The sequence below is a fragment of the Schistocerca cancellata genome, chromosome 5 (genome assembly GCF_023864275.1).
Source record: "Schistocerca cancellata isolate TAMUIC-IGC-003103 chromosome 5, iqSchCanc2.1, whole genome shotgun sequence".
Lineage (NCBI taxonomy): Eukaryota > Metazoa > Arthropoda > Insecta > Orthoptera > Acrididae > Schistocerca > Schistocerca cancellata.
In genome coordinates, this window is record NC_064630.1 from 485,234,067 (window position 1) to 485,243,127 (window position 9,061).

At 47.1% G+C, this 9,061-nt stretch overlaps 1 non-coding gene across 1 annotated transcript; it reads left to right on the forward strand.

Annotated features, from left to right (window-relative positions):
- Positions 1-2,408: 2,408 nt before the first annotated feature.
- On the forward strand, positions 2,409-2,482 carry Trnat-ugu (transfer RNA threonine (anticodon UGU)). Its single transcript has one exon. It is a non-coding gene; the product is annotated as a tRNA-Thr (tRNA).
- The last annotated feature ends 6,579 nt before the right edge of the window (positions 2,483-9,061 follow it).

A 9,061-nucleotide genomic window follows, 5' to 3' on the forward strand; every position in this document is an offset into this window, starting at 1 on the left:
ATGCGTTTGATCAGATAGTGATTTTAAAAAGAAAAGCAAAGACTAAAGTGACGAAAATAGTAGAATGGAGAAAATATACTTGCTTGACATCAAAATCTGACAGAAGTGAAAGGAGTCTCCTTCCTAGGAAATAAGTTTATAAAACATTGCCAACTGAAGTACGGTATCACATGATGAATGGCATATGCGAAGAGAGTAATACTGGATAAAGTGCTCAAATGGCATCAGGTATTGATATGGAAATGAGGAGAAAGTTCCTGAAAGTGTTATGTCTGGAGCAGATCTGTGTATGGGAGTGAAACGTGGACGTCTGGAAATCGGGATGGGAAGAAACTGGAAACACTCAAAGTTTTGATGCTGTCGAAGAACGTCAAAAATTAATTGGACAAGTGAGGTACGAAAAGAAAAAATACTAAAATGGAAGACAAGAAAAGAAGTCTACGGAAGATCCTCACTACAAGAAAGAAGGCTCAGCTGCAAATGTGTGTGGTAGTGACGGGCAGATGAAACGATTTGAACGTATCAGGGAAGGATGAATTGCAGTATTAAAGCAATCAAGAGGCTGAAGGGAAACGTAACTATTGTATTTCCAGTACTGACCAATTCTGATCAGGACGTAATTTTCAGAAAACTTTAACTGGACAAAAAATACCTGTGCGCAAAGATTTGGGTATTATTGGTTCATTCCTGCAGGGAGCCGTTGCTAACTCGCCACTATGCCTCCTTTCGACGAAGCTCAACTTTCTAAAAGCCAGCTCAGGCGTTTATAGGTTCAAATAACTTCAATGGAATGTCGAATATTAATGAAAAATTACAGGTAACATACTCTTTGTAATTTCAGAACATTACTTAATGAGTCGTGACCAATTTTATAAATGTTTCTGAAGCGCTTGTACTCATTATTTTCTGCCGTAGTAATCTTCCTAGAAAAAGTCGTGAAGTTTTTAAGTGCAAGCATGTCTCTAAGAGAAATACACTGACCATCCAAAAATCTCCAAGACAGATTTTAATACTGGCGTACAGGTGACGTGGTTGAACTAACAGTTGTAAACGACGGACGTGCATTCGACCAGTAAGTAGTTAGCAGGCATTATTAAGTAGTAAACGTGCAGTCGTTATGTGTAACCGTTCTTGTGTCACAAATCTAAATTCAGTGACATTTCTAAAGCAAGTGTTCAAAACATTCTCTAGAATGTTCCGAAGAAGACAAATGTGTAAGCAAAGGTTGCGCCGTATGCTTTGACTCATGAACCAAAACTACAAGTGGAGACCTGCCACGACCTGATTGAAATGTAGATCGCAGTCGTATCTTTTGTAGACAAAATCATCATGGGTGACGAGACTTGGTGTTATCAATACGAACCTACTACAAATCGACACAATGCATAAATTGACCCGAAGGGTCAACGGTTTGACGACGTAGCCGACACTGAAGCCATAGTGACGTGCGAATTGAGCAACATCCAAAAGAAGAAATTTTCTGATGTCTATAAGCAGAGTGAAGCGACAAATGAAAATTTGTACCAAGGGTGGGATTCGAACCTAGGCCTCTTGCACACTATGCGCTGACCACTACGCTACCCTGGCACAGTGGCGTCGCATAACCGCACGGAATAAATGGTTCAAATGGCTCTGAGCACTATGGGACTTAACATCTGAGGTCATCAGTTCGCTAGAACTTAGAACTACTTAAACCTAACTAACCTAAGGACATCACACACATCCATGCCCGAGGCAGAATTCGAACCTGCGACCGTAGCGGTCGCGCGGTTCCAGACTGTAGCGCCTAGAACCGCTCGGCCACCCCGGGCGGCTGCACGGAATACCCTAGCACGCCTCCTTCGTCAGTCCAAATTCCCATGCATGCCTCAGTCCACTTGGTATCGCCCCTAAACTCGAACAGTATTGCAGAGGCTCTCCAACCGTATTGAAACAGCACCTCAGCATCGAACGGAACGGGGTATCCTGCATCAAACCAAGGCAATATCAAATTAAACCTCTTCGTTCCAGATACCTTTCAAAATCTCAAACATATATGATGTCTATATGTAGACTGAAGCAGAGAATGAAAATTTATTTGAAGTCCAGAATTCGAGCCCAGATGTCATGCTCACTTGGCAGATGTGCTAACCACTGCGCTTCCCTGGCAAAGTGGCTTTGAAATTACAATTAAATTAATAGCCTTAGCTGCATACAGGCGGTGATATAAGTCAACGGGGAAGTTGATTCCCGTAAGAGTTCGGGCACTGTTTGTGCATCTGCACAGAAGAAGATCGTCAGTAAAGCTGCGAGTAATGAGTGTAATAGGCAGGGGCACTATGAGTATAGTGCGGGACAATAAGATGCGAATGTGGGTCCCACGGGAAGTGTGCCAGAGGTAAGTACCTACAGTCGCACTGTCCTCTGTGTCCCCGGTGGCTCAGATGGATAGAGCGTCTGCCATGTAAGCAGGAGATCCCGGGTTCGAGTCCCGGTCGGGGCACACATTTTCAATTGTACCCGTCGACTTATATCACCGCCTGTATGCAGCTCAGAGTTTTAATTTCATTGTAATTTAATTCTAATGAGCTGCATGGTCACCGATGGTTCTGTTCTTTCGGACATACCATCTTCATACATATAAAGTGGCTTTGGACATACAGGGTAGTCCTTGCAATTCTACGAAGCCCCTGTGTCAGGGTGGCATAGTGGTCAGTGCATCTTCCTATCGAGCGGAAGACTCAGCTTCTGGTCGCCCCCATGGCTCAGATTTAAAGTCATCACTTCAGTCTGTGTATAGACATCATACATATTTGGGACATGAAAACGTCCCTGAAACAATGTAATTTCATGTGAAGGAATTTTATGACTGCTTCACATAGTTGTATGAACGTTCTGTGCGTTGTAATCAAGTGAGGGAGACTATGTAGGACACCTGAGGCATTAAAACCACCATTTTAACTTTTCTTTATTTCTAAAATTAATTCAGTATCTAAACTACACTCCTGGAAATTGAAATAAGAACACCGTGAATTCATTGTCCCAGGAAGGGGAATCTTTATTGACACATTCCTGGGGTCAGATACATCACATGATCACACTGACAGAACCACAGGCACATAGACACAGGCAACAGAGCATGCTCAATGTCGGCACTGGTACAGTGTATATCCACCTTTCGCAGCAATGCAGGCTGCTATTCTCCCATGGAGACGATCGTAGAGATGCTGCATGTAGTCCTGTGGAACGGCTTGCCATGCCATTTCCACCTGGCGCCTCAGTTGGACCAGCATTCGTGCTGGACGTGCAGACCGCGTGAGACGACGCTTCATCCAGTCCCAAACATGCTCAATGTCGGACAGATCCGGAGATCTTGCTGGCCAGGGTAGTTGACTTACACCTTCTAGAGCACGTTGGGTGGCACGGGATACATGCGGACGTGCATTGTCCTGTTGGAACAGCAAGTTCCCTTGCCGGTCTAGGAATGGTAGAACGATGGGTTCGATGACGGTTTGGATGTACCGTGCACTATTCAGTGTCCCCTCGACGATCACCAGTGGTGTACGGCCAGTGTAGGAGATCGCTCCCCACACCATGATGCCGGGTGTTGGCCCTGTGTGCCTCGGTCGTATGCAGTCCTGATTGTGGCGCTCACCTGCACGGCGCCAAACACGCATACGACCATCATTGGCACCAAGGCAGAAGCGACTCTTATCGCTGAAGACGACACGTCTCCATTCGTCCCTCCATTCACGCCTGACGCGACACCACTGGAGGCGGGCTGCACGATGTTGGGGCGTGAGCGGAAGACGGCCTAACGGTGTGCGGGACCGTAGCCCAGCTTCATGGAGACGGTTGCGAATGGTCCTCGCCGATACCCCAGGAGCAACAGTGTCCCTAATTTGCTGGGAAGTGGCGGTGCGGTCCCCTACGGCACTGCGTATGATCCTACGGTCTTGGCGTGCATCCGTGCGTCGCTGCGGTCCGGTCCCAGGTCGACGGGCACGTGCACCTTCCGCCGACCACTGGCGACAACATCGATGTACTGTGGAGACCTCACGCCCCACGTGTTGAGCAATTCGGCGGTACGTCCATCCGGCCTCCCGCATGCCCACTATACGCCCTCGCTCAAAGTCCGTCAACTGCACATACGGTTCACGTCCACGCTGTCGCGGCATGCTACCAGTGTTAAAGACTGCGATGGAGCTCCGTATGCCACGGCAAACTGGCTGACACTGACGGCGGCGGTGCACAAATGCTGCGCAGCTAGCGCCATTCGACGGCCAACACCGCGGTTCCTGGTGTGTCCGCTGTGCCGTGCGTGTGATCATTGCTTGTACAGCCCTCTCGCAGTATCCGGAGCAAGTATGGTGGGTCTGACACACCGGTGTCAATGTGTTCTTTTTTCCATTTCCAGGAGTGTATTTGGACTGACGCGGTACGTCAGCACGTTGACCGCCGTGTGGCTGCTGGCGGCCACAGCAGAGCCTAGCCTTGTTTGGCGGCGCGACGTCTATGACCCAAGCGTGCGGCAGCCAACGTGTTAATGATGAAGGAATCAGGAAAGTGAAGTTTAAGATGGACGCCTCTTCCACTGTTCAAGAGCCCTTCAGAAAACGTTCAGATACTCTAGTATTATTGACGTCTGTTCTTCACTGTTGAACCTGCCGCAGTTAGAAGCCACTTCTGAGAATTCTGTCTATGAAGTACACGTGTACTAGCCGCAGTGGTGACACCCGTTCAAGTCAGGTAGGTCTTGGCTAGAACGTGGACGAGTCACTTGCGGGTCTGCCGACTGCTGTTGGCAAGTGGGGTGCACTCAGCCCTGGTGAGGCCAATTGAGGCGCTGCTTGATTGAGAAGTAGCGACACCAGTCAAGGAAACTGAGAAAGGCCGGGAGAGCGGTGTGCTGACCACATGCTCCTCCGTACCAGCATCCGGTGACGCCTAAGGACGAGGATGGCACGGCGGCCGGTCGGTACAGTTGAGCCTTCAGGACCTGTCTGGATGCTGTTTATTTGTATATGTTGGCTACATCTTTTCATTTTGCTCTGTCTTACAGTCACGATTGCTCGATGATAATACACTCCTGGAAATGGAAAAAAGAACACATTGACACCGGTGTGTCAGACCCACCATACTTGCTCCGGACACTGCGAGAGGGCTGTACAAGCAATGATCATACGCACGGCACAGCGGACACACCAGGAACCGCGGTGTTGGCCGTCGAATGGCGCTAGCTGCGCAGCATTTGTGCACCGCCGCCGTCAGTGTCAGCCAGTTTGCCGTGCCATACGGAGCTCCATCGCAGTCTTTAACACTGGTAGCATGCCGCGACAGCGTGGACGTGAACCGTATGTGCAGTTGACGGACTTTGAGCGAGGGCGTATAGTGGGCATGCGGGAGGCCGGGTGGACGTACCACCGAATTGCTCAACACGTGGGGCGTGAGGTCTCCACAGTACATCGATGTTGTCGCCAGTGGTCGGCGGAAGGTGCACGTGCCCGTCGACCTGGGGCCGGCCCGCAGCGACGCACGGATGCACGCCAAGACCGTAGGATCCTACGCAGTGCCGTAGGGGACCGCACCGCCACTTCCCAGCAAATTAGGGACACTGTTGCTCTTGGGGTATCGGCGACGACCATTCGCAACCGTCTCCATGAAGCTGGGCTACGGTCCCGCACACCGTTAGGCCGTCTTCCGCTCACGCCCCAACATCGTGCAGCCCGCCTCCAGTGGTGTCGCGACAGGCGTGAATGGAGGGACGAATGGAGACGTGTCGTCTTCAGCGATGAGAGTCGCTTCTGCCTTGGTGCCAATGATGGTCGTATGCGTGTTTGGCGCCGTGCAGGTGAGCGCCACAATCAGGACTGCATACGACCGAGGCACACAGGGCCAACACCCGGCATCATGGTGTGGGGAGCGATCTCCTACACTGGCCGTACACCACTGGTGATCGTCGAGGGGACACTGAATAGTGCACGGTACATCCAAACCGTCATCGAACCCATCGTTCTACCATTCCTAGACCGGCAAGGGAACTTGCTGTTCCAACAGGACAATGCACGTCCGCATGTATCCCGTGCCACCCAACGTGCTCTAGAAGGTGTAAGTCAACTACCCTGGCCAGCAAGATCTCCGGATCTGTCCCCCATTGAGCATGTTTGGGACTGGATGAAGCGTCGTCTCACGCGGTCTGCACGTCCAGCACGAACGCTGGTCCAACTGAGGCGCCAGGTGGAAATGGCATGGCAAGCCGTTCCACAGGACTACATCCAGCATCTCTACGATCGTCTCCATGGGAATAGCAGCCTGCATTGCTGCGAAAGGTGGATATACACTGTACTAGTGCCGACATTGTGCATGCTCCGTTGCCTGTGTCTAAGTGCCTGTGGTTCTGTCAGTGTGATCATGTGATGTAACTGACCCCAGGAATGTGTCAATAAAGTTTCCCCTTCCTGGGACAATGAATTCACGGTGTTCTTATTTCAATTTCCAGGAGTGTATAATCATTGCCCAGAAAAGTTGTGATACTGAATGACTGCAGTTGAGGTATTGGATATCTCTCTTGGCCCACAGGTGGCGAAACACTAGCCTCGCTTTCGGAAGGAGCATCTGACCATCCTCACGTAGTGTCAGGGATTTTCTCAGTTCACTTATGACGAGCGTCTGCACGATTCCTTAAATAAAGTAAAGACGTGTTACTTTCCTTATCCTTGACCAGTCCGAGCTAATTCTTCGCCGCCGATGAGCTCGAGATTGAGGACATTAAATTTCTTGCATTGGCCAATAGGTATTTACACACTATTCCTACAGAAACGTTAAAATGGCAAGAGAGATTTCTTGCTTTGTTAGTTCATCTCGGAATTTTAGTATTCGTTGGCCAACTCCATAGCCGCGTGGAGTGGCCTCCAGGTTTGAGGTGCCATGTCACGAACTGCGCAGCCCCTCCCGCCGGGGGTTCGAGTCCTCCCTCGGGCATGGCTGTGTGTGTTGTTCTTAGCATAAGTTACTTTAAGTAGTGTGTAAGTCTAGGGGCCGATGGCCTCAGCAGTTTGGTCCCTTTAGGAATTCACGCACATTTGCACATTTTGAACTAACTCCATAACAATGAAGCTCCCACAAGAACAAAACATTGTGACATAGAATACATATAGCTGAACGTGAGATATTTAGGTTCGGGACGCTTTGCGTGTAAAAACAAATGTTTTGGACGATGGCTGTTAACAGAATTCAATTGTTGTTATAGTGCTATTATGCTGTACAACCACGGCAGACTGATTTGAAACTTCTAATGTGGTGAGTGAGTGCTGGGTCACAGAAGAGAGGACATTTGGTAGAATTCGCGAGGCAAAAAGTGACGTCTTTTAGGTTCGTGTCTGTAGTATTGTCGCTGAGAGACACTGGAAGCTCATAACTGACGCGTGGGAGATTGCCGGTCCAAGTCCACAGAAGACCACCCTCATACAAATCTTCATTGTTTTCTCTCAATAGCTTCATATAAAGTTGACGTAGCCCCTTCAACAAATACTCGCTTCATCATTTCCAGACTAAACCATTGGCATGTCCGTGATGACAAAGCCAAAAATAGTACATTACAATGCAGTAAAAACAAAATAATAAAATAAGGGTTGGTAAGCCGCAACTGAAACGGATAAAAGAAATGTGAAACTGCTGGCCACATATTGCCCAACGGCAAGCGTTAATAAAAAGTTTTCGGTACAAAAGCAACATAAAATTGAAAGTTGAAACTCAAGACTCTGAGAATCATGCCCATAACTATAGGGGCGCAATCGAGCAGTCGAATTGTTTCTCCTGACGACGAAGAGACAGAAGTGAAACTTCATAGATTGACTTTTAATTTTAAATGACATGGTTTATGTGTAGGGAATATTATGAAAATAAACATTTGAAAGTGGAAGACGACTCAAAAGCAGAAACAATACTTTGGGAAAGATTACAAACGTTAATGAACTGAATGATGTGAAACAGTATGACTTCTTATAACAGTTACAGTAGCTGTTCTTAGCTAGTTGAAATCTTATAAAAGAAGTATAATGTGAGAAAGTCAGTTCATTGTTCCCTTTTTTAAATTATATTATTAGTTGCTAAAGTAGATTTCTAAGCTAGTTCCCTCGATAGGACCTTGGCTCGTTACTGAAGATAGTTCAGTGCAATGACAATCTACTGGAAACGTATGGATGGGTGAAGCTAAGGTGAATGAAAACGGAGGAATTATCATGTAATTATCAGTTTAAATTCACAGGAAATTTTCCACATAACGTCACGAAATTTTGCCACGCATTTTCTTATGTTATAATTTTGTTACAATTGAGGGTATGATTATAATTCGAGCAATAATTGATTGTAATACAGTGGTTCTTGTGTGTCAGACGACCTACAATAAAAATACTAATAAGGCTGTTTGTCAAAACATCACTACAATTAACAGCATTCATTATTTTTATGATAGTAAATAGAATTTGTCATTTAAGATTTTAAATAATAATAATACCGCCGTCGCGTCTTTTATAAGACAGAGAGTGGAACTGCGTGATTTGTGCGTGGCAACTAATTTTTAGCGAAAACGTGCGTAATTCAATATTTATTACGACAATGGGTCGTGGGTTGTGGAGCAGAATTGTATTCCAGCGTCAGTAGTTTGTATGTTGGTTATTGTTAGCGGGGGAACCTACATCTCTTAGAACAAAGAAACACACGATGTGAGGCAGATTGCGCGTGGTGTTCCATACTCATTTCGTGTGAACTGTTCTTTTTTTTTGTGTTTCTGTTATCACGCGAGATGTGTGTTCCAGGTAATATTATTTATTTTGACCGTATTGGAATATCGGCTGTCGGATATTTTGGTATTTCGGCTATCAAAAGTCATATTTTTCGGGCTTTTTCTAAACCTCTTAAGGCTAATAGGTCCTACTTGGTTGGTTTCTTTGAAAGGAGACGCGGCCGTCTCCAGTTACCTTACATTTTCCACGTGGCTGATTAAGGCCGTCATTTCTCACTATAAAATTTCATTAAATGCTCACCAAATTATTTAGAGCCGTACCGATTTCCAGTTTATAGT